Source organism: Anomaloglossus baeobatrachus, chromosome 11, assembly GCF_048569485.1.
Source record: "Anomaloglossus baeobatrachus isolate aAnoBae1 chromosome 11, aAnoBae1.hap1, whole genome shotgun sequence".
Lineage (NCBI taxonomy): Eukaryota > Metazoa > Chordata > Amphibia > Anura > Aromobatidae > Anomaloglossus > Anomaloglossus baeobatrachus.
The window spans coordinates 180240028-180264433 of record NC_134363.1 but is presented as its reverse complement, the minus strand read 5'-3'; the positions used below and the strand labels follow the sequence as shown (position 1 = coordinate 180264433).

The 24406-nt window shown below is 44.7% G+C and overlaps 1 pseudogene; it reads right to left on the bottom strand.

Moving 5' to 3' along the window:
* Window positions 1-895: 895 nt before the first annotated feature.
* On the bottom strand, window positions 896-24337 carry LOC142256847 (nicotinamide N-methyltransferase-like; annotated as a pseudogene).
* Window positions 24338-24406: the final 69 nt, after the last annotated feature.

Genomic DNA, 24406 nt, shown 5'->3' with positions numbered 1-24406 from the left:
TCCATTTTGTGAATCCACGAAAATTGGACTGCATTCAGATGTCATCCGAGCGCAGCCCAATTATTTCCATGCACCCATAGATTTGCATTGCCAAGTGTGATCCAAAGATCGGAGTCGAATGTTTGATGCTGAAATTTTTTCCTCTGACCTACTTGATCTGAAGAAACAATCTGACATGTCAACGGAGCATCCCCATAGAATGTTGGCTCGAGTGCGATCTGATGTTTTTGCCGGATCACACTCGGACTGAAAATATGCCCATCTGCTCCTGCACTAAGTCTGAGTTTTGCGCTTAATAATACTCTTTCATTGGATTAATTTTGATTGCTCGACCAGAATTTATTGTGGTATCGCCTCACCACCGTGCGGAGCTGCCGCCTCACCACCGTGCAGAGCTGTCGCCCAACCTACACTCCACCTACTGTCTCCTCCCCAAAATCCTATAGGATGTACGCCCGCAAGGGCAGGGGCCTCTTCCCTCTGTACTAGTCTGTCTATTGTAACTTGAATATGTACTCTGCATGTAACCCCCTTCTTATGTACAGCACCATGGAATTAATGGTGCTCTATAAATAATAATAATAATAATAATAATATTAATAATTATACTAATTGTATTGAATCCTTGTATCCATTTGTGACTCATAATTTTATTATGTTTGTAACTTTTGATGTTAAAATGTCATTGCTGGAGACAGAGACTGAAAAAGAACCTGGGAAGCAGCGTAAGGGAGCCGTCGTGGATTGGTAAGGTGAATTTTATTTTAAAGATATTTTATTAATTTATTACTCAAAACATCCTAAAACACGATTTTGAAAAATAGACATTTATTTTATTGCAGTGCATTCATTTGTGGATTTCAAAAGCAAATCTCTAGTAAAATATACCCTCTGGAATCCTTTGTAAGATAGTCTTTCTACTCTATATTCTACCAAGGCGGATCTTCAGAATTCTCTATAAAATTCATAGGTAAATCATATCATAGAGGAAGCCTGGAATGGGTATAATATTCAGTTTAAAACTCTATATATATTCTCTTTGTAGTTAATATGTAAGTTTCTTTCTAGACCTACTTTTCTTTGTGAGCTACAATGAATATAATGGCTTTATAATCAATGAGGTCATCCATTATTACTCTCTTTTTAGCCTCACAGCGGTCAATGGTAAAACCTTCTTCAACCTGAGCCTTCCTGGTAAAATCCTCATCGTAACTGAAAGCACGAAACTTTTGTTCCCCGACTGTGTAATATGTTGCATGTAGATTCCCAATTAATATAATGTGTCCTCCAGGTTTTAGCAATCTTGAGAACTTCCTGAGATGTCTCCTGTAATCATCTTGGCCTTTACAGATGCCGTTCAGGAGCCAAGCAATGACGATACAATCTGCTGGTGGTAAGACGATCGGAGCCATCATATTTTCTTTCTCGAGGTCACATTTCATAACATGGTGAAGGGCTGATCGCACCTTTTGTTCATTGTCTTCTAACCGGTCACTGAAAGAAATGGAAACATTGAAGAAAGTGATTTTTTTTATACTTTGCACATTAATGGAACATATTAGTTATCTCTGAATTATCGGCTTCTATAACTAATCGAAAGGCTTAAATTTAACCGAGACCAGTATGGTAAAGACCTTCATACACATTAGAGCAAAGTTGGATGAACTGGGACCAGACAGTTATCTCACGTGTATGAGGGTCTCCTGGCTCCTTCCCCCAACAGATAATGCTGAGAAAATGTTGGGTTGAGAATAGTGTAACACCCAATCTTTTCAATTTTTAGGAATGTTACATCCCTTGCAAATAGCTCTTACCATACACATTTGATTAAAGCACCACTACAGCTTTTTTTTTATTGTATCCTCTGTGGTTGTGCTTTAAAGAGAATCTGTCACCAGATTTTTACCACCAAATCTGAGAGCAGCAAAACGTACAGACAGAGACCCTGACTCCAACATGCTTGCTTTTGGAAATTATTGATGGAGTGAAAATCGTCACTAAACCTAAAGATGAATTCCCAGAGGTGTATAATTTTCAAAAAGCGGTCACTTCAGGGGAAATTCTGCTGTTCTTGCTCTTAGCAGTTCTGCAAATGTAGTCCCGAAAATACTCAATGAAAATGTGTGCTCCAATAGTCAAATAGCGCACGTTCCCTTCCCAGCCCTGACGTGCTCACAAATAGTCACTTTCCACCACATATGGTAAATCATCGTAATCAGAAGAAAATTGCACCTAAAATGATTTTTTCCAGTTACCCTTCTAAAAATTTAAAATTTGTGGCTAAATCTACATCTTTCTGGGAAAATGTCATTTTTTCATTTTCATGGTTCACTGTTATAGAATTAAAGTGAAGCACCTATAGGTTCAAGGTGCTGATCACACATCTACATAATTTTCTTAAGAGGTCTAGTTTCAAAAATGGGGTCAGTTGTGGGGGAGCTCTACTGTTTTGGCACATCAGGGCATCTCCAAACACGACATGGTGTCTGCTATCTATTCCAGCCAATTTTGCATTCCAAAAGTCAAATGGCACTCCTTCCCTTCCGAGTCCTGCTGTGCATCCAAAGAGTAGTTTTCTATCACATATAGAGTATTAGCGTTCTCAGAGGAAATTGCACAACAAATGATGTGGTCCAATTTCTCCAGTTGCCCTGGTAAAAATTAAAAATTTGTGGCTAAGGCTACAGCTTTGTGGGAGAATTTATTTTTTCATTTTCACGGTTCAGTGCTTTAAAATTCTGTAAAACACCTGTAAGTTCATGGTGATCATCACACATCTAAATAAATTCCTTAAGAAGTCTAGTTTCAAAAATTGGGTGACATGTGGGGGAGCTAAACTGTTTAGGCACATCAGGGCTCTCCAAACGCAACATGGCATCCGCTATCTATTCCAGACAATTTTACACTCCAAAAGTCAATTGGCTCTCCCCTCCTTCTGAGCCCTGCCATGCATCCAAAGAGTAGTTTTCCCACTACATATAGGGTATTGGCATACTTTAGAAAAATTACACAACAAATGATAAGGTCCCTTTTAACCTGTCACCCTTGTGAAAATGCAAAATTTGGAGCTAAAGTAACATATTGTTGGAAAAAGTAAAATTTTCGTTTTTTGCTTCCACATTGATTTAGTTCCTGTGAAGGGTTAATAAACTTCTTGAATGTCGTTTTGAGAATGTTGATGGGTGCAGTTTATAGAATGGTGTGACTTTTGGGTATTTTCTGTCACCAAGGCCTTTCAAAGTCACTTTAAATGTGTTGTGGTCCCTAAAATTTTGTTGGAAAAATGAGAAATTGCTGATAAACTTTGAACCCTTCTAACTTCCTAACAAGAAAAGTCATGTTTCAAAAATGGTGCTAATGTAAAGGAGACATGTGGGAAATGTTACTATTTTGTGTGACATAACTCTGGTGTAAGGGCATAAAAATTCAAAGCTAGAAGATTTTGAAATTTTCAAAATTTTTGCCAAATTTAAAATTTTTCACAAATAAACACAAAAAATATCATCCTAAATTTACCACTTTCCTGAAGTAGAAAAGTCTGAGAATCATCGGGATCCACGGAAGTGCTCCAGAGCTGTAACCTCATAAAGTGACACTGGTCAGAAATGAAAAAATGGCCTGGTCACGAAGGCAAAAACAGGCTGTGACGTGAAATGGTTAATCAGCATTGGAAGTTTTCTTGTAATGAAATTTTGAAACGGCATCGTGGCGGGGCATGTACAGATTGAGATCTCGGTTTTTTTAGAAGGTATACTAAAGGGGGCTTTACACGCTATGACATCGCTAATGCGAAGTCGTTGGGGGTCACAGAATTTGTGACGCACATCCGGCCGCATTAGCGATGCCGTTGCGTGTGACACCTATGAGCGATTTTGCATCGTCGCAAAAACATGCAAAATCGCTCATCAGTGACATGGGGGTCCATTCTCAAATATCGTTACTGCAGCAGTAACGAAGTTGTTCCTCGTTCCTGTGGCAGCACACATCGCTCCGTGTGACACCCCAGGAACGAGGAACCTCTCCTTACCTGCCGCCGGCCGCTATGCGGATGGAAGGAGGTGGGCAGGATGTTACGTCCCGCTCATCTCTGCCCCTCCGCTTCTATTGGGTCGTGGTTCAGTGACGCAGCTGTGACATCGCTGTGACACTGAACGAACCGCCCCCTTAGAAAGGAGGCGGTTCGCCGGTCACAGCGACGTCGCCGGGCAGGTAAGTAGTGTGACGGCTTTGGGCGATGTTGTGCGGCACGGGCAGCGATTTGCCCGTGTCGCACAACCGATGGGGGCGGGTACCCATGCTAGCGATATTGGTACCGATATCGCGGCGTGTAAAGCCTGCTTTAGTTCACATTTCTTATGTATCTCTTACACAGTAACAGCAATGATGGCGGGGCTCCACTAATATTGTGAATACCTCACCTTTTCCCTTTCATATCTCCATGAAGTTTTGCGGCATGTCTCCAGTCAAACGCTCCTGTACGTTCAGCCACCCATCTCTTCAGCTCCATGATGGTCATTGATCTTCAGCACTATGATGTGCTTGAAAAACTCACAGGCTGCATATAAATGATGAAGCAAGGAGCCAAAACTGAGGTCAATCAAGACGTCTCCATTAATATGACCTGCAGAAAATAAAAATCCAAAGATTAAATCAGCTCATATGTCTTAGGAGATGTCCAGGACTCGCATATTTATCATCAGTCCTGTCCAACACCCGTTATCCCCGCCGATCTGCTCTAGCATTGGCCAGATGTAAGCCCTGTACAGAGGGATGCGGCAGCACTGTACATTGATTAGTGGATCAGTAATGCTGTCTATCTCCCATCCAAGCAAATCTGGACATAAACTGACGATCCAAAAAGCTCATTTGTCCAAGTTATGATTAGTATAATTTATCCAATCTCCTGAGATTCAGTTTGGGGAGATTTGCTCAATTTACGGTGGAGATTTAATTTGCATCGAACTAGTTTTGGTGCAAATCACATGTCTCCAAAATGTGTATAAAATAATAAACCCTTATCTTTATGACCCTCCATGCATTTTTCCCACCAACACTCCTCTCCCTTCTTCCAGTTGTGCCCCTCTTTTTTCTTCTTCTTCCTCCAGTCTTTTAGTTGGCACTGTCCCTAATTAGACTCTCGGTGGGGCACGATGGATATTAATGACCCCAAATGACCGCACCTGCTAGAAAACCAAAGGGAGAAGAAGACCAGTGGTGGGGATAACAGAGGTTGAAAAGAGCTAATTATAGGAGTGTATTTCATTTTATAACCCCTTCCATCCTCAAAATCCAGCTAGATGGCTGCTGCAAATGCTACAGTTTATCTCCCATTCTCCTATTCATTTAGCTCTTGTAATTTTTCTGGATTCATGTAAATAGAATCCTCCAAAATCACATTTATTAGAATCAGTTTTCTCATCTCTAATATTTAGTTATTTAGAAAAACAAGAAAGAGTTTAAACAGTGACCTTATGTACATAGTATATCACTAAATAGTGATCATTGTTCGACCGAATAATAGGATCTGAGGACCATATATAAAGGGCAAATCGTGTAAACACATTAGAAGAGGAAAGAGGGAAAGCGATCAAAAAGCCTAAATATTAAGAAGACAAATATATTCATCATAATTGATTTATTTATTGAAAATTAATAATAAATATGCAAGTACTTATTGGGACAACTCATCAAGCATCTATTAACAGAACCGCATCATAATATATATATATATATATATATATATATATATATATGTATATACATACATACATATATATATATATACATATATATATATATATATATATATATATATATATATATATATATATATATATAGCTTCAATTACCATATATGGGCCAGGAGAAGATATTCTATGGATCTAAAACTAGCACAAAATGCAATAGTTATAATTTCAGACCACTAGGGGTCACTCTTGGTACACCAAGAGGTCCTATAGCTATAATGCCTGTGAATTTACAAGGTGCTTACCGCTAATATTAGTGCAGATAGATCCATTATGAATGGGCTATGTATGGATCCTAGGTTCTTCAAAGTAGCCACCTTTTGCTTTGATTACTGCTTTGCACACTTGGAATTCTCTTGATGAGCTTCAAGAGGTAGTCACCGGAAATGGTCTTCCAACAGTCTTGAAGGAGTTCCGAGAGATGCTTAGCACTTGTTCGCCCTTTTGCCTTCACTCTGTGGTCCAGCTCACCCAAACCATCTTGATTGGGTTCAGGTGTCAGCAGCAGGAGTCGAGATTCCAACCTGTATGGATGGATGCATGGTTGGACGGATGGCTGGATGGACAGCAGCAGCTGGTGACGATTCTTATAGACAACAGATATCTTGGTAGAGGGCCAGGGTAGTGGCTCTCAGCAGCAGCAGGTAGCAGTACGACAGCAGCATTTTGTAATATAAACAGGAATGAGCAACAGATCTAGCACTACAGTATATGGCACCAGCAGCAGCACAGAGCTAGGGACCCTTACTATAGGAATGAGTCTAACTTAACTCATTGCCCAGGCAACTCACAAAGGGGCAGAGTTGCCTTAAATACTTGCAACCTTCGAGCTGACTTGGGAGGCATTTCCAGGTTAGGAGGATGTTGGAACTTTAAGAAAAGGGGGCGTGGCTGCAGCTTGCCCTATGTGCAGGGGCCTGGAGCCTGTCTGGAAAACAGATGCTCTATGAGGCTGTAGCATGGAACGGGGACTGAACCACCACCGCGGGATACCTGAACAGGTGAGTAAACTGGTGACGTCACTGGGGGAGAGGAGCAGGAGAGCGTGAGGATGTCACTATGGGCATTACATACATATAATCTCTTTGTACTTAATATGTAAGTTTCTTTCTAGACCTGCATTTCTTTGTGAGCTACAATGAATATGATGGCTTTATAATCAATTAACTCATCCATTATTACTCTCTTTTTAGTCTTACAGCAGTCAATGGTAAAACCTTCTCCAGCCAGAGCCTTCCTGGCAAAATCCTCATCATAGTTGGAATGATGGAACTTGTGTTTCCCAACTGTGTAATATGTTGCATCTAAATTCCCAACTAATTTATTGTGTCCTCCAGGTTTTAGCAATCTTGAAAACTTCCTGAGATATCTGATGTAATCATCTTGGTCTTTACAGATGGCATCCAGGAGCCAAGCAATCTGCTGGTGGTAAGACGATCGGATCCATCATATTTTCTTTCTTGAGGTCACATTTCACAACATGATGAAGGGCTGATCGCACCTTTTGTTCTTTGTCCTCTGACTGGCAACTGAAAGAAATGGAAAAAATTCAAGATTTTTTTTTTAATATTGTGAATATTATTGGAAAACATGGAATCTCTTCTAGAACTGATCAAAAGGCTGAAATTTAACCAAGACTAGTATACTTAAGACTAGAGATGAGCGAACCGGTCCCGGTTCGGCTCGAGGCCGGTTCGCCGAACGGGGGTCCCGTTCGAGTTCGGCTCGTCGAACGTTCGACGAACCGAACTCGAACTGCATAGGAAACAATGGCAGGCAATCACAAACACAGAAAAACACCTAGAAAACACCCTCAAAGGTGTCCAAAAGGTGACAAAAAACTCACAACACATGGGAAAGTGACAAGGACATATACTCATGTGAAAACAAAAGAGCTGGACAAGGAAAAAGAGGAGGACACACAGATATATGAGTATATGCAAGGAAACATCGATTCCATTATTCTGCAACTTGAGCCCTGCTCATTTTAGGCTTCCAATCTTGATAAATTGCCTGAGCTCGCCACGTACGCCTTGGGGATCTTGTCGTGTCCTGCAGCCAGCGTTCTCTCGGAACCTGTCTTCAGTGCTGCTGGGGGTCTGCTGGCAGATAAGCACACATGTCTGTCCACTGACAATGTGGACATGGCTCTCAGAGGACTTTTCTTCCCCTGGGTCAGCCAGGGGACGGGAAAGGCACGCGTATTTTTGAGAGTGCTTCATGCAAAGCATCTTTTTCTTTTTAAAAGGGGGGGCAACCGATGCCAGTCAAGTGTGGTGTGTGTGGCCCAGTTAAAGGCAACGAAGGAGACTGTGGTTGGAGTCCCCTCGCTGTGTCTCTAAAAGAACCAAGATGAACAAGTCATGGCTCTCAGAGGACTTTTCTTCCCCTGGGTCAGCCAGGGGACGGGAAAGGCACGCATATTTTTGAGAGTGCTTCATGCAAAGCATCTTTTTCTTTTTCAAAAGGGGGCTCAACCGATGCCAGTCAAGTGGGGTGTGTGTGGCCCAGTTAGTGGAAACGAGGGAGACTGTGGTTGGAGTCCCCTCGCAGTGTCTCTAAAAGAACCAAGATGAACAAGTCATGGCTCTCAGAGGACTTTTTGTTCCCCTGGGTCAGCCAGGGGACGGGAAAGGCACGCGTATTTTTGAGAGTGCTTCATGCAAAGCATCTTTTTCTTTTTCAAAAGGGGGCTCAACCGATGCCAGTCAAGTGGGGTGTGTGTGGCCCAGTTAGTGGAAACGAGGGAGACTGTGGTTGGAGTCCCCTCGCTGTGTCTCTAAAAGAACCAAGATGAACAAGTCATGGCTCTCAGAGGACTTTTCTTCCCCTGGGTCAGCCAGGGGATGGGAAAGGCACATGTATTTTTGAGAGTGCTTCATGCAAAGCATCTTTTTCTTTTTCAAAAGGGGGCTCAACCGATGCCAGTCAAGTGGGGTGTGTGTGGCCCAGTTAGTGGAAACGAGGGAGACTGTGGTTGGAGTCCCCTCGCTGTGTCTCTAAAAGAACCAAGATGAACAAGTCATGGCTCTCAGAGGACTTTTCTTCCCCTGGGTCAGCCAGGGGACGGGAAAGGCACGCGTATTTTTGAGAGTGCTTCATGCAAAGCATCTTTTTCTTTTTCAAAAGGGGGCTCAACCGATGCCAGTCAAGTGGGGTGTGTGTGGCCCAGTTAGTGGAAACGAGGGAGACTGTGGTTGGAGTCCCCTCGCTGTGTCTCTAAAAGAACCAAGATGAACAAGTCATGGCTCTCAGAGGACTTTTCTTCCCCTGGGTCAGCCAGGGGACGGGAAAGGCACGCGTATTTTTGAGAGTGCTTCATGCAAACCATCTTTTTCTTTTTCAAAAGGGGGCTCAACCGATGCCAGTCAAGTGGGGTGTGTGTGGCCCAGTTAGTGGAAACGAGGGAGACTGTGGTTGGAGTCCCCTCGCTGTGTCTCTAAAAGAACCAAGATGAACAAGTCATGGCTCTCAGAGGACTTTTCTTCCCCTGGGTCAGCCAGGGGACGGGAAAGGCACGCGTATTTTTGAGAGTGCTTCATGCAAACCATCTTTTTCTTTTTCAAAAGGGGGCTCAACCGATGCCAGTCAAGTGGGGTGTGTGTGGCCCAGTTAGTGGAAACGAGGGAGACTGTGGTTGGAGTCCCCTCGCTGTGTCTCTAAAAGAACCAAGATGAACAAGTCATGGCTCTCAGAGGACTTTTCTTCCCCTGGGTCAGCCAGGGGACGGGAAAGGCACGCGTATTTTTGAGAGTGCTTCATGCAAAGCATCTTTTTCTTTTTCAAAAGGGGGCTCAACCGATGCCAGTCAAGTGGGGTGTGTGTGGCCCAGTTAGTGGAAACGAGGGAGACTGTGGTTGGAGTCCCCTCGCTGTGTCTCTAAAAGAACCAAGATGAACAAGTCATGGCTCTTAGAGGACTTTTCTTCCCCTGGGTCAGCCAGGGGATGGGAAAGGCACGCGTATTTTTGAGAGTGCTTCATGCAAAGCATCTTTTTCTTTTTCAAAAGGGGGCTCAACCGATGCCAGTCAAGTGGGGTGTGTGTGGTCCAGTTAGTGGAAACGAGGGAGACTGTGGTTGGAGTCCCCTCGCTGTGTCTCTAAAAGAACCAAGATGAACAAGTCATGGCTCTCAGAGGACTTTTCTTCCCCTGGGTCAGCCAGGGGATGGGAAAGGCACGCGTATTTTTGAGAGTGCTTCATGCAAAGCATCTTTTTCTTTTTCAAAAGGGGGCTCAACCGATGCCAGTCAAGTGGGGTGTGTGTGGCCCAGTTAGTGGAAACGAGGGAGACTGTGGTTGGAGTCCCCTCGCTGTGTTTTACATGCTTCTAGAAGGGCATGACATGGCTTGGAGGTTGACTTTCATCATCTGCAAACTGTTGGCTACCAAAATGCTGCCTTTCCAACAACTGTGGTTATAGACAATGAGGAACATACTGATGAAGATGAGACGCAGATACCCGATTGGGATGACAACTGAAATATTCGGTCAGGGCAAGAAGAGGCTCGGTCTGAGGGGGAGGGGAGTGCAAACACAACAATTGATGATGAAGTTCTAGATCCCACCTACTGTCAACCCACAGTCAGACACTCGAGGAGGTCAACAGAGGCGGTGGAGGAGGATGCAACCGACGACGAAGTAACCTTGCGCCTTCCTGGACACAGTCGGAGCACTGGTAGCACGTCTACAACTGCATCCTCAGCCACCACTCTGCCTCTGAGCATTATTCGGGGTGGATCAACAGGTCGCATGGCCTCTAAGCCTTGCCTAGCCTGGTCCTTTTTTGACATAAAAAAAGATCGCCCAAATTATGTGATCTGTAACATTTGGCATGGTTTTCTTAGTAGAGGTCAAAACCTCAGCAGTTTGACAACTTCTTCCATGAATCGTCACATGAATAAATATCATATGGCCTGGTGGGAAGCTCACCGTGCTGCAATGCGGCCTAGCGGAGCCAACCATCCACCGCCTGCCCCTTCCAGTGCATCCGCGCGCTCGTCATCTTCTAGGACTGTGGGGACAGCTGTCACACCTGTTTTTCCACCCACAACTTCCACCACTGTAACCGCAACAGGCAGTTTGCTTGGTAGGTCGTCAGTTGGTTTGGAAGGGGAAACAAGTGATTGTGTACAGCTCTCTCAAACATCGATAGCACCAACGTTGGATGAAGGCAACATCATGTCTCCGCCTGCACTTTCCTCACAAACCTGCATTTTTCCAGGGACACCCTACTCAACACCGTCTACACACAGCAGCCAGATCTCTGTCCCTCAGATGTGGTCAAATAAAAGGCCACTTCCTGCGACCCATGACAAAGCGAAGAGGTTGACTCTATCCCTCTGTAAGCTGTTGGCTACCGAAATGCTGCCTTTCCGCCTAGTGGACACACAGGATTTTAGAGACCTTATGTCTGTCGCTGTGCCCCAGTACCAGATGCCTAGTCGCCACTACTTCTCTAAGAAAGGTGTGCCCGCGCTACACCAACATGTCGCACACAACATCACCGCTTCCTTGAGAAACTGTGTGTGAACGGGTGCATTTCACCACCGATACTTGGACCAGTAAGCATGGACAGGGATGTTACATGTCGCTGACTGGCCACTGGGTAACTATGGTGATAGATGGTGAAGGGTCTGCTGCACAAGTCTTGCTGTCCCCACGACTTGTGTGTCAATCCTCTGCCTGTCCAAGTTCCGCCACTGCTTCTGCATCCTCCACCTCATCTGGGTCCTCCACCTCCGCCCCAAGCCTGCCTGGTCAGGCCACCAGCGTTCTCACTGCGCAGAAGGAATCACGCAACCCTCATTACTATGCTGGCAGCAGAGCGCAACGGCATCAGGCGGTCTTTAGCTTGACATGTCTTGGGAATAAGAGTCACAGAGCTGAGGAGTTGTGGTCAGCTCTGCGGTCCGAGTTAAATAAATGGTTGTCTCCACTCAACCTGCAGCCTGGTAAGGCCGTGTGCGACAATGCTGCAAACCTGGGTGCGGCCCTTCGCCTGGGCAAGCTGGCACACGTGCCTTGTATGGCTCACGTGTTTAACCTTGTTGTCCAGCAATTTTAACCCACTATCACGGCCTAGATGGGCTTCTGCACAGGGCATGGTCACTCTCTGCTCACTTCTGCCGTTTAAACGCCGCAGCTGACTTGACTTGCATTGCTCCAGAAGTCTTTCAGCCTGCCGGTTCATCACCTGAAATGCGATGTATCGACACGCTGGAATTCGACTCTCCACATGATACAGAGACAGCACCAACGAGCCCTGGTGCATTACGTCATGACGTATAGCCTAGGCCAATGAGATGCAGAGGTGGGGCAGATTACACTGCTAGAGTGGTCTCAGATCAAGGACCTATGCACCTTTCTGCACAGTTTCGACATGGCGACGAATATGTTTAGCGCTGACAATGCCATTATCAGCATGACGATTCCAGTCATTTACATGCTGGAGCACACGCTAAACACTATTCGGAGTCAGGGGGTGGGACAACAGGAAGGGGATGAACTACAGGAGGATTCATATGCGCAAGACACAACAACATCACCAAGGTCCAGACGTTCATCATCAACAAGGCGACAGGCATGGGACCATGGGGGACAGGGATCAACAAGGGCGCATGGTAGCAGGCGAGATGTTAAGGAAGGTGCAGGAGGACATGAAGATATAGAGGACGAACTGTCCATGGACATGGAAGACTCAGCAGATGAGGGGGAGCTTGGTCAAATTTCAGTTGAAAGAGGTTGGGGGGAGATGTCAGAGGAAGAAAGAACGGTTAGCACCTCTATGCCACAAACACAGCGTGGACTTGGTCCGCATGGCTGCGCAAGACACATGAGTGCCTTCTTGTTGCACTACCTCCAACATGACCCTCGTATTGTCAAAATTAGAAGTGATGATGACTACTGGCTTGCCACACTATTAGATCCCCGGTACAAGTCCAAATTTTGTGACATAATTCCAGCCATAGAAAGGGACGCACTTATGCAGGAGTATCAGCAGAAGCTGTTACTCGATCTTAGATCCGCTTTTCCACCAAACAACCGTGCAGGTGCATGGAGTGAATCTCCCAGTTTTAACTTGACAAACATGGGACGGTCTCGTCATCTTCAACAGTCTACACGTACCAGTAGGACCGTATCTGGTGCTGGTAACAGCAATTTAATGGAATCTTTTCATAATTTTTTTAGACCCTCCTTTGCAAGGCCACCAGAGACAACAAGTCTGACACATAGTCAACGGCTGGAGAGGATGATACAGGAGTATCTACAAATGAACATCGATGCCATGACTTTGCAAATAGAGCCTTGCTCATTTTGGGCTTCAAATCTAGAAAAATGGCCAGAGCTATCCAGTTACGCCTTGAAGATTTTGTCGTGTCCAGCTGCCAGCGTTGTCTCTGAACGTGTCTTCAGTGCTGCTGGGTGTGTGCTGACAGATAAGCGCACGCGTCTGTCCAGTGACAATGTGGACAGACTGACGTTCATCAAAATTAACAAGTCATGGATCCAGAATGAATTTACAACCCCTGTGTCATCCTGGGGAGAGTAAATGCTTGTGGATTTTGAATGTGCTTGATGCAAATCTAGCTGTGAAGTGTACAACTATGGCACAACTGCTGCCACTGAATGGGTGGGTGTGTGTGGGGCACAATTTTTGGAAAAAAGGGAGGCTCCGCTTGGAGTAACCCTTGCTTACATTGTTTTTAAAAGGAGCCAAGATGACCAAGTCATGGTTCAGCAAAGACTTTATCTACCTACCCCGGTGTCATGCTGGGGACGGTTAATTATGCCGTATTTTTGAATGTGCTTGATGCAAATCAAAACATCCTGTTTGCAACTAGGGCACAAGTGCTGCCACTGATGGGGTGTCTGTGTGCCCAATTTTTGGAAAAAAGGGAGACTCCGCTTGGAGTAACCCTTGCTTGCTGTGTTTTTTAAAAATGATACAATATGAACAGATCTGAAGGCAAGATGAAGGCAACATCATGTCTCCGCCTGCACTTTCCTCACAAACCTGCATTTTTACAGGGACACCCTACTCAACACCGTCTACAGACAGCAGCCAGATCTCTGTCCCTCAGATGTGATCAAATAAAAGGCCACTTCCTGCGACCCATGACAAAGCTAAGTGGTTGACTCTATCCCTCTGTAAGCTGTTGGCTACCGAAATCTTGCCTTTCCGCCTAGTGGACACACAGGATTTTAGAGACCTTATGTCTGTCGCTGTGCCCCAGTACCAGATGCCCAATCACCACTGCTTCTCCAAGAAAAGCATGCCCGCGCTACACCAGCATGTCGCACAAAACATCACCACTTCCTTGAGAACATCTGTGTGCGACAGGGTGCATTTCAACACAGATACTTGGACCAGTAAGCATAGACAGGGTCATTACATGTCACTGACTGGGCACTGGCAAACTATGGTGAGAGATGGAGAAGGGTCTGCTGTACAAGTCTTGCCGTCCCCACGAGTTGTTTCAATCCTTCTTCTGTATGTAGAAGTTAATACACTGCTTCTGCCTCTTCAACCTCGTGTGGGTCCTCCACCTTGGCGCAAACCCTGTGTGGTCAGGCCACACTTCCTTGCAACTGCGCACAAGGACTACCACACACCTCCTTACTATGCTGGCAGCAGAGCGCAATGCCATCAGGCGGTCAAAGTTTTACTTTGAAATGTATGGGAAATGTGAGTCACACCGCTATTACAGAGAATAGTAGTCAGGCAGGGTCAAAACATTAATTGAGGAACAGGAACAGAATGGGACGGCCAGGACTTAATCAGAAAACAAGCAGAGGTGAAATGCGGATCGGCCAACAAGGTACATAAACAGCAAGCAGGAAAAGTAGTCAGGTAACAAGCACACAAAATCATAAAACTGAACTGGGGGTAAAATTAACCAGAGGTTCATAGCTATGGCTGGCAGTGGTCTGCAGACAGGATGGGCATAAAAAAGGGTGTGGTGTCTTCCCATTGGTTGTAGCTGAATGATGGTATTTCATCTGTGAGATACCCACCAGCTACATTCAGCCAGAGATTCTGCATCTGTCAAGGTAATGCAGCCCAGTGGGTGAGCATAACCTGCGTCCACCTGCGCCGCTGGCATCGACTACTCTCCCATCATCAGCACTATTCATGAAAGGAACACGTTGTCACCTGGCGACCGGAGTACAAATTGACGGAGCGGACTCCGTTGGTGACTTAACAGCCGTGTGCGGCAATGATGCAAACCTGGCTGCGGGCCATCCTCAGGGCAATGTGACACACGTGCCTTTTATGGCTCACGTGTTGAACCGAATTCTCCAGCAATTTTTAAAACACCATCACGGCCTACATGGACTTGTGCAGCGTGCACGCTCGCTATGTGCTCACTTCCATCGTGCGCACACAGCAGCTCAACAACTTTCATCACTCCGGAAGTCTTAGGGTCTGGCAGTTAAACGCCGGAAATGCGATGTTCCGACACGCAGGAATTGGAATCTGCACATGTTGCAGCGTGTGTGGCAGCACCGCAGAGCCCTGCTGAAATACGGTATGACATATAGCCTGGGATAACTTGATCCAGAGGTGGTGCAGATCACGCTGCTGGAGTGGTGTCAGATCAAGGACCTATGCACCCTGCTACACAGTTCACAAATGTCGAGGAAGATGTTTAGCACTGGCAATGTCATTCTCAGCGTGACAATTCTGGTCATCTAAAAGATGGAGCACACTGTAATTATTATTCGGAGTCAGGTGTTGGGACAAGAGGAAGGGGAGGAAGTACAGGAGGAGTCATATGCGGAAGGGATAACAAGATCTACGAGGTCCAGATGGTCAGCGGCACCTATGCGGCATTCATGGTGAGGGAGAGGGATTAACAAGGGCGCATAGTATCAGCAAAAAGTGTTGATGAAAGTGCAGGAGCCCATGAAGAAATGGAGGACGAACTGGCGATGGGCATGGAAGACTCAGCAGATGAGTGAGAGCTTGCTCACATTTCGGTTGTGCGAGGTTGTGGGGAGAGGGCAGAGGAAGGATGCACGATTCTCACCTCTCTGCCACCAACACACCAAGGACTTGGTCCTCCTGGATGCACAAGACACATGAGCGCCTTCTTGCTGCACTACCTACATGACCCTCGGATTGTATGAATTTGAAGTAATCCTGAATACTGGGTTGCCACACTGTTAGATCCCCGGTACAAGACAAAATTTGGCGAACTAATTCCTGCCATAGAAATGGACGCACGTATACAGGAGTATCTGCAGAATGGGGTACGCAATCTTAGATCTACTTTTCCACTAAACACCAGTGCTGCACAGAGTGAATCTCAACGCTTTGTCATGGATAGGAGGAAATGGTCTTTTACTTGTCCACATCTGAGGGACCGAGGGATGGCTGCTGTGCTGAGATGGCGTTGAGTACGGTGTCCCTGCACAGTTGCACTTTTGGTCATATCCCAAAATGAGTTGAAAAAGGACAGATGCTGTTGGAAAGGGGAACAGGTGTGTTGGAAAGGGGAAAAAGGTTTTGGTCCGTGGATTTGGAGGTTAAGCAACTGTAACATTTGCTGAAGAAACACCATCTGTTACAGTGGGACTGGCAGATTTGGATAAAATGGTATATAATCTGTGACCGCTATATAACGAAAATTAATAAGAAAAGAAAGAGAAAGGTATATATCCCCATCAGCAGTCAGTGTCCACCGTGCTCCCAGTTGGAAAAGGAGAGGTTGGCAACTGGAAGGTTTGGTGGAGGATACAGAGCTGTGTGGCTATGAAACTAATAGTAGCCTGAACCGAGTTAGACGCCATTCGGATCTGGAGACTGTGAGCCCTGTTAGCGTCACAGGGTCCACATGCCCACCCAGCCCAGGAACTCCCTGTTAACAACACAGGGGCCATTGAGTACGCTGACCGTGTGCGTAGGGGCACACCTGTGGACAGCAGGCGCATCAGCAGCAGCAGGCCTGTTAATGCCACTGGGCTGCACAAGCAGGACTGGTAGGACAGGAGCTGGTCTTAACCGTTCTGCGTTACCAACTGTGGTGGTGGCCTGCATCGACACCCTATCCCTGCCTACCTCTGGCCTAAAGCCGCAATGGGTTCAACACATGGAGGTGTGGTCTTTCGGAGCATAATAGAAGACTGCGCACCTCCTTGTTGGCTCCAGCCCCTTTTATAACCTGGGTCCGCCCCAAACCAGGGTGAACCACAATGCACCTCCTGGAGACAAAAGTAGAGTGACACGTCATGAGTGGCATAACTAGCGTCCTATTTGGAACCGCAACTTCAATGATGACCTCATGGCTGCCATGACCCAAACACCTCACCAGTCATCGTCTGACCATCAATAATGCGGTGACAAGTCATAGGTGTGGGCCTCTGCAAGCCATTTGGGAGGACACCTGATGCCCTGTGGTCTATATGTGCCCCCCACATCAGGGCCATGGCCAAAGAGTTCATTACCGGACCTAGTCTCTGATGCAGTAAGTGCCTGAGCATGCTCAGTAGCATGAAATACAGTCTCTGAAAAAAGACTATCAGCTTTAGCATGGTGTCTAGGCACAAAACAGGACTTAGACCCGGCACGGAATGCAAGCACCTGTGCAAAGAGGCTTTTCACACTTAGTGTGGGAGCATGCGCTGTATCCCGAAAAGAAGACTTAGCGTCAGGAATAACACAGTCAGGCTGAGCATACTCACTAGGCGAAACACTGTAATTATGCTGCAGCTGGGGTACATCGGCACACGCATGCGCACTAGCTGCCTCTCCACACTTAGACGTGGAGGGGAAATTGCTCTTGGAGATGCTGTCTATGAACAGAAGGAAAAGCTAAAGGAAGCCTGACTTTCTATCCCTCCGAATTATGAAATGCAGCAATGAATTCCATGAGTTTGCTATAACATTAGCGTAGCAAAATGTGCATGAGGGTGTCATGTAGAGGTGCTAGAAATAGCTTGTCACCAGTGGGGCACTAATGGAATACAACAGCCAGTTCTATGATGCCACTAAATGGCAGTATTTTTTGCTATCATTATAGCTTATTAAAAACAGAGCAGGAGGTTGTCATGCAGAGGTGCTGCACATAGATTTGCAGTAGTGTGAATAGACAAAAGTACAATAGCCACGTTTAGGATGCCACTAGGTACACTGAGTGTTTGCTAGTATAATGGCTGAGTTTAAAAAAGTTGGAGTGTGCAATGCAGGCAGACGTGCTGCAAATAACGTTCCAATACTGTGAATAGACAAAAGTACAATAGCCACGTTTAGGATGCCACTAGGTACACTGACTGTTTGCTAGTATAATGGCTTAGTTTAAAAATGTTTGAGTGTGCAATGCAGGCAGACGTGCTGCAAATATCGTTACAATAGTGTGAATAGACAAAAGTACAATAGTCACGTTTAGGATGCCACTAGGTACACTGAGTGTGTGCTAGTATAATGGCTTAGTTTTAAAAAGTTTGAGTGTGCAATGCAGGCAGACGTGCTGCAAATATGTTTACAATAGTGTGAATAGACAAAAGTACAATAGCCACGTTTAGGATGCCACTAGGTACACTGAGTGTGTGCTAGTATAATGGCTGAGTTAAAAAAAGGTGGAGTGTGCAATGCAGGCAGACGTGCTGCAAATATCTTTACAATAGTGTGAATAGACAAAAGTCCAATAGCCACGTTTAGGATGCCACTAGGTACACTGACTGTTTGCTAGTATAATGGCTTAGTTTAAAAAAGTTGGAGTGTGCAATGCAGGCAGACGTGCTCTGCAAATGTCTTTGCACTAGTGGGACTATAGCAAAGTCCAATAGCCACGTTTAGGATGCCACTAGGTACACTGACTGTTTGCTAGTATAATGGCTTAGTTAAAAAGAGTTGGAGTCTGCAATGCAGGCAGACGTGCTCTGCAAATGTCTTTGCACTAGTGGGACTATAGCAAAGTCCAATAGCCACAGATAGGATGCCACTAGGTACACTGAGTGTTTGCTAGTATAATGGCTTAGTTATAATGAGTTGGAGTGTGCAGAGGACAGGAGGGTACAGTGGCAGGATTGTGGGGCTCTGGGTAGAGGAATGGAAGCCTGCCTTTCTATTCCCTCCTAATGGTGAAATGCAGGGAGGAAATCCCTGACCTTGGCTACACAGATGCTGTTGCTGTTTGCAGGACCTGTCACCTATGGCTCTCTGACCCTGCCGGTTTGAGCCCTTAAAAGGACTGCTAGAATGTGCTCTCCCTAAGCTGTCTAACGCTGTGTATGCAGCGCATACAGCTGTATCGGCGATAGGACTCAGGAGGACGGAGCTGCGACAGTGATGTCTGACACCAAAGACACAGAAGAGATAATGGCGTCCTGAACGAAAATGTCCGTTTTTATAATGCAGGGACATGTGACATGGACATCCTATCACACATGCCGTTGCTTCTCTGGCTAAAAGTCCACTTAGCTGTGTGTGTGTCTGGGATTGGCTGACATGCTGGCCCGCCCCACAAGACGCGCGCGCTTAGGGAAGGAAGACAAGAAAAAAACAGCAGTGATCTGAAGGCGCTGTTCCCGCACAGTATACACTGAAATGTCATAATAGTGTGATTCACAGAGTGACTTACACTATTACAGCAGAAACCAAGCTAGGATTTAGCTGTTTTTTTGCTGCTAGAACCGTTCTCGAACGTTTCTAGAACTATCGAGCTTTTGCAAAAAAGCTCGAGTTCTAGTTCGATCTAGAACATGCCCCAAAATCACTCGAGCCTAGAACTGGAGAACCACGAACCACGAACCGCGCTCAACTCTACTTAAGACCTTCATACACATTAGGGCAAAGTTGGATGAACTGGGACCAGACAGGTATTTAATGTGGATGAGGGTCTCCTTGCTCTTTCCCCAACAGATAATGCTGGGAAAAAGTTGGATTGAGAATGCTGCAACACATAATCTTTTTAATTTTTAGGAATGTTACACCCATTCCAAATATATCTGTTACCATAAACATTTGGTTAATGGTTAATCAATTGTTGATAAGTATTTGGTAAATGGTCTTTCCGCCAACACAGCCATATACATTTTAGTTAACATTGTTGTCTTGATTCCTCCGCAGAGCATCTTGCCTTTGGAGATGCTCTACTGTACCCTCCTGTCTTATTAGCTAGCAGTGTGTTTGACAGCACAGTATTCCATGTTGGTGCTGATTACTCAGTTGTTCCACCTGTCAAGATCCTTCTGTGCAAAGCATCTTGCCTTAGGAGATGCTCTGCTGTTCCCTCCTGTCTTACTAGCCAGCAGTGTGTTTGACGGCACAGGATTCCATGTTGGGGCTCATTACTCAGATGTTCCACCTTCCTGGTAATTGCTCAGGTTTTTTTTACTGAACATGCTCGCCCAGGACATCGCCAGTTGTATTTTCTGGTTCTGCAGTTGAGCTGTTGGTTTGTGTCTCTGTTCTGATCTTTGTTCTCTGACCCTAGACTGTTATTTGACTCCTCCCTGCCCGCTTCCTGTTCCTGTTGTGACCTCCTGATTGGTTGACCTCAGACTGTTACCTGACCACGTCTCTGCTTACTTCCTGAACTTATTACATGCTCTCCTGGACTTCTGACCCTCAGATATTGCCCTGACTACGCCTCTGTTTTCTCCTTGTGCTTATACATATCCTCCTGTTAACAGACCCTGGATTTCCTGACTACACTCCTGCCCACACTCCCGGTAAGTAGTGGCTAGCTTCACAATGGTCACTTACAGTGGTTCAAGGTCATACATATTAAATTAAATTGGTTGAGAAAAGCCCATGATAGAAGGATGAAAGATCTTCTTCATAATAGATAGATATTTTTTTGAATGATCATTCATGTATCAGATGGAAATTTCCAGCACAGGCAGCTCCATTGGTTAAAATGATTAATCATTGTTTAATATCATCTGACAAATTATTGCCCTGGTTCAATTTACTCAATTTGATAAGAATAATGTTGAAGTTAAATATTTTGAAATATTTTGGTGCATAGGGGTCGAACTGTGCATTGTGTCTTATCCTCCTTCCCCTCCGCCTGCCTCCTGTTTGAAATTTTGGATCAGCACTCTCAGTGCCATGGATGGCGCATGCGCAGATTGATCTCCTGGCTGTTCTTCGATAATATGACATTGTAGCACTGCATGCACAGATTGGTTCAATGATGTCTCTTAGCAGAAATAAGAACTAAACATTTCTTATTTATTTCTTGTACCTTAGCAACAATGATGGTGGGGCCTAATATTATGAATACCTCACCTCTTTCCTTCTACGTCTACATGAAGTTTTGTGGCATGTCCCCAGTCAAACGCTCCCGTACGTTCGTCCACCCATCTCTTCAGCTCCATGATGCATCTGTCATTGATCTTCAGCACTATGATGTTCTTGAAATACTCACAGGCCGCGTATAAATGATGAATCATGGAACCACCACTGAGGTCAATCAAGATGTCTCCTTTAATATGGCCTACAGGAAAAAAAAAAAAACAAGTATTAAAACACATAAGATGTTAAAGGGAATGTCCGGGACTCACATATTTCTCAATCCTGTCCAACACCCGTTATCCCCACCAATCTGTTCTGGCAATGGCCGGATGCAATGGCGTAAGTTGAAGCTCATGGGCACTAATGCAAAAGCTCCAACAGGGCACGCAACTATTGCAATACTTTAATAGTATTGATCTTTTGATTAAAATCAAAGGGACTTTTTGGACCCCAAAGGGACCAGGGACCAGATGCAATTGCAACCCCCGCACCTATTGTAGTTATGCCCCAGGCCAGATGTAAGCAACGTAAAGAGTGGAACAGGCAGCACTGTACATTGATTAGTGGCTCAGTACTGCAGTCTATCTCTCAATCAAGCAAATCTGGTCAAAAAGTGAAACACTCAAAAAAAAAGAATTTGTCCAAGTTGTAATTAGTATAATTTAATAATTCTCCTGAAAATCAGTTTGGATAAATTTGCTTAAATCAAGGGGGAGATTAAATTTGCATAGAACTAGTTTTGGTGCAAATCCCATCTCTCCAAAATGTGTAAAAAATAATAAACTCCTATACACGCCTTCACTCCTCTTCCTTCATCCACTTGTGCCCTCTTTTTTTCTTCTTATTCCTTCAGTCTTTTACTGGGCACTGCCTCTAATTAGACTCCACTCGGTGATGTGGGGTGTGACAGATATCAATGACCCCAAATGACCGCATAGAGTCTAGTCAGTGATGGCACCTGATAGAAACCAAAGAGAGAAGAAGAAGACTAGTGGCGGGTCGGGAATGACGCGGGTTGAAGAGAACTAAGTATTGGATGGTATTTCATTTTTCAAATAGATAATACAGCAGGGGTGGAGAAATAATTAAAACTTAACTTTTAATGCCACAGTTAAAAAAGAGTACCCAAGGACATACAACACACAAAAAGAAAAGCCTGTGTGAACAGGTACCACGGTGGTCTGTGACACGTGATCAAAAGAGACATAAATAACCGTCACAAGACCCACCGATCATATCTAAGCTGTATAAATAACTCCAGGTATACAGCAGAGTGCAAACACAACATTAAATGTGACTGAGAAATAAAGGAACGGTCTCACCAATTGATGTCCTGAGACCAGTACCAACAGAGTCGGACTGGCTACCAGAGGAACTGCAGTGATATCAGTCCTGGCCGGGGTCACCTGCACTGAACTCTGGAGCTCTCACCTGAGCTCCGGAGTGCAGCCTGGACTGTCCGCAGTTAAATGCAGGTAACAGCAGCCAGGACTGGTATTACCGGAAACCGGTGGTAATAACAGTCCTGGCCGCGGTTAGCTGCATTGAACTCCAGAGCTGTTACCTGAGCTCCGAAGTTCAGCCCAGCCTGTTCGGAATCAGTTGGCACTTGCAGTTCAGTCCTGGAAACCCGCTGCTCAGTCCAAGCTGCACTCCGGAGCTCAGGTGAGAGCACTGGAGTTCAGTGCAGGTAACTGCGGCCAGGACTGGTATTTCTGCAGTTCCTCCGGTAGATAGTCCGATGTTGAGTACCAATGATGGGATAGTTCACGGGGGGACAGGCAACAGCTGCCACACATTACCCCAGGTTCCCAGTTGTCAGTCATCACTCACATCCCACTCCGTTCCTGACGCGTTTCATCGAATTATGACTCATCAGGGGATCCGGAGGTCAGAAGCACAGTGAGTATGAGATCATGTCCACATGGAATGAACATGAGTGAACATGGTCTCATACTCACTTTGCTTTCTTTTTTCTTTTAGTGTGTTGTATGTCATCGGGTACTCAATTTTAACTGTGGTATTAAAAGTTAAGTTTTAATTATTTCTCTTCCCCTGCTGTATTATATGTTTAGTTGGTATATACCTTCAATACGCTGTATTTATTTCATTTTTTAACCCCTTTCAACATCACAATCCAGCTAAATGGCTTGTGTGGCATTTGGTTGCTGCTCTTTTGCTGGATTCATGTTGTAAAAACATTAAAATTAATACATCTAGTTATCAAACACTTTATAATAGGACATATTATATATGTTCACAGTTCTGTTTATGTTGGAGGGCATAGATTATTGATAACAGTTCTGATAAGGAATAAATATTAAGGTATCCGTATTGAATATAGATAAATGCTGACATATTGTGATATAAATACCATACTGGATCTTTCCAGTGGAGAGGATTACACCATGTAACATGCATCCAGCAAAATCACCCTATATGGTTTGGACAGCTGCCATATATAACAGGACACGGAGGGAGGGGGGGGCTGCTCTCTCTTGCACATGTCGCTAACTGATCCATCCATCCAGCCCTCCACGAAGCAAGACATGCCTGTCAGGTCTCCAGCATGATTCCATTCAGGATCTCAGGAAAGATGGATGAAGATTTCTATTGATTAGTATAGACTAATTATCAACTCTTTATGTAAGCTAATGAAGAATACTATTTTTCTCCTTTTTGTAAATGAATTTTGGCAACCAATTTATTAGATATAAAATACATTTATTTTTTATATTTTTTGAAGTTTCGTCTTTCATGCGCTTATCACGTATTTGAAGAAAAATATATTTAAGGGTATATTTTTAACACATGTAAATAGAATTCTCCAAGAGTTTAGATTTATTAAAAGCAAGTTTGATTTATTACAATCAGTTTTCTCATCTTTGGTATTTAGTTATTTTCATTTGGTTAAAATGAATTAATTGTAAGTAATAATTAAAGTTTAGAAAACGTTTCCCCTCCCTATCCTCGCCTTTTGAGCATCAGAGTGGTGGATCCCATCAGGGAAGGCACAATGGAATCTTCATGATAAGAAACCATTGAAGGTTTCATTAAAAAAAATCTTCTTAAAGTATTGGAAGAGTTTTTAGGAAGACTTTCAATTGTAAATAACACGGCATTCACTTCATTGAAGTTTTGAAGAAAAACAAAACCTAAATATAAAATTCTAAAAATATAAAGCTAATTCTTACCCTCCGAGAAAGTTTTTGCAAGACTTTCAATGGGAAATAACATGGCATCCTCTCCGAAGAACGTAGCAGATTTTTCTGAAAGATAATGCTCCAGAAATTGTCTGGAGTCAAAGCCATCTTCATGATAGAGCTTATGGGTGCAGGGATCCATCGTCTCACCCTGTGTGGCAGCCGGAGTGATGACCTCTACGCAGTCATTATATAAGGAGGAATCAGTATA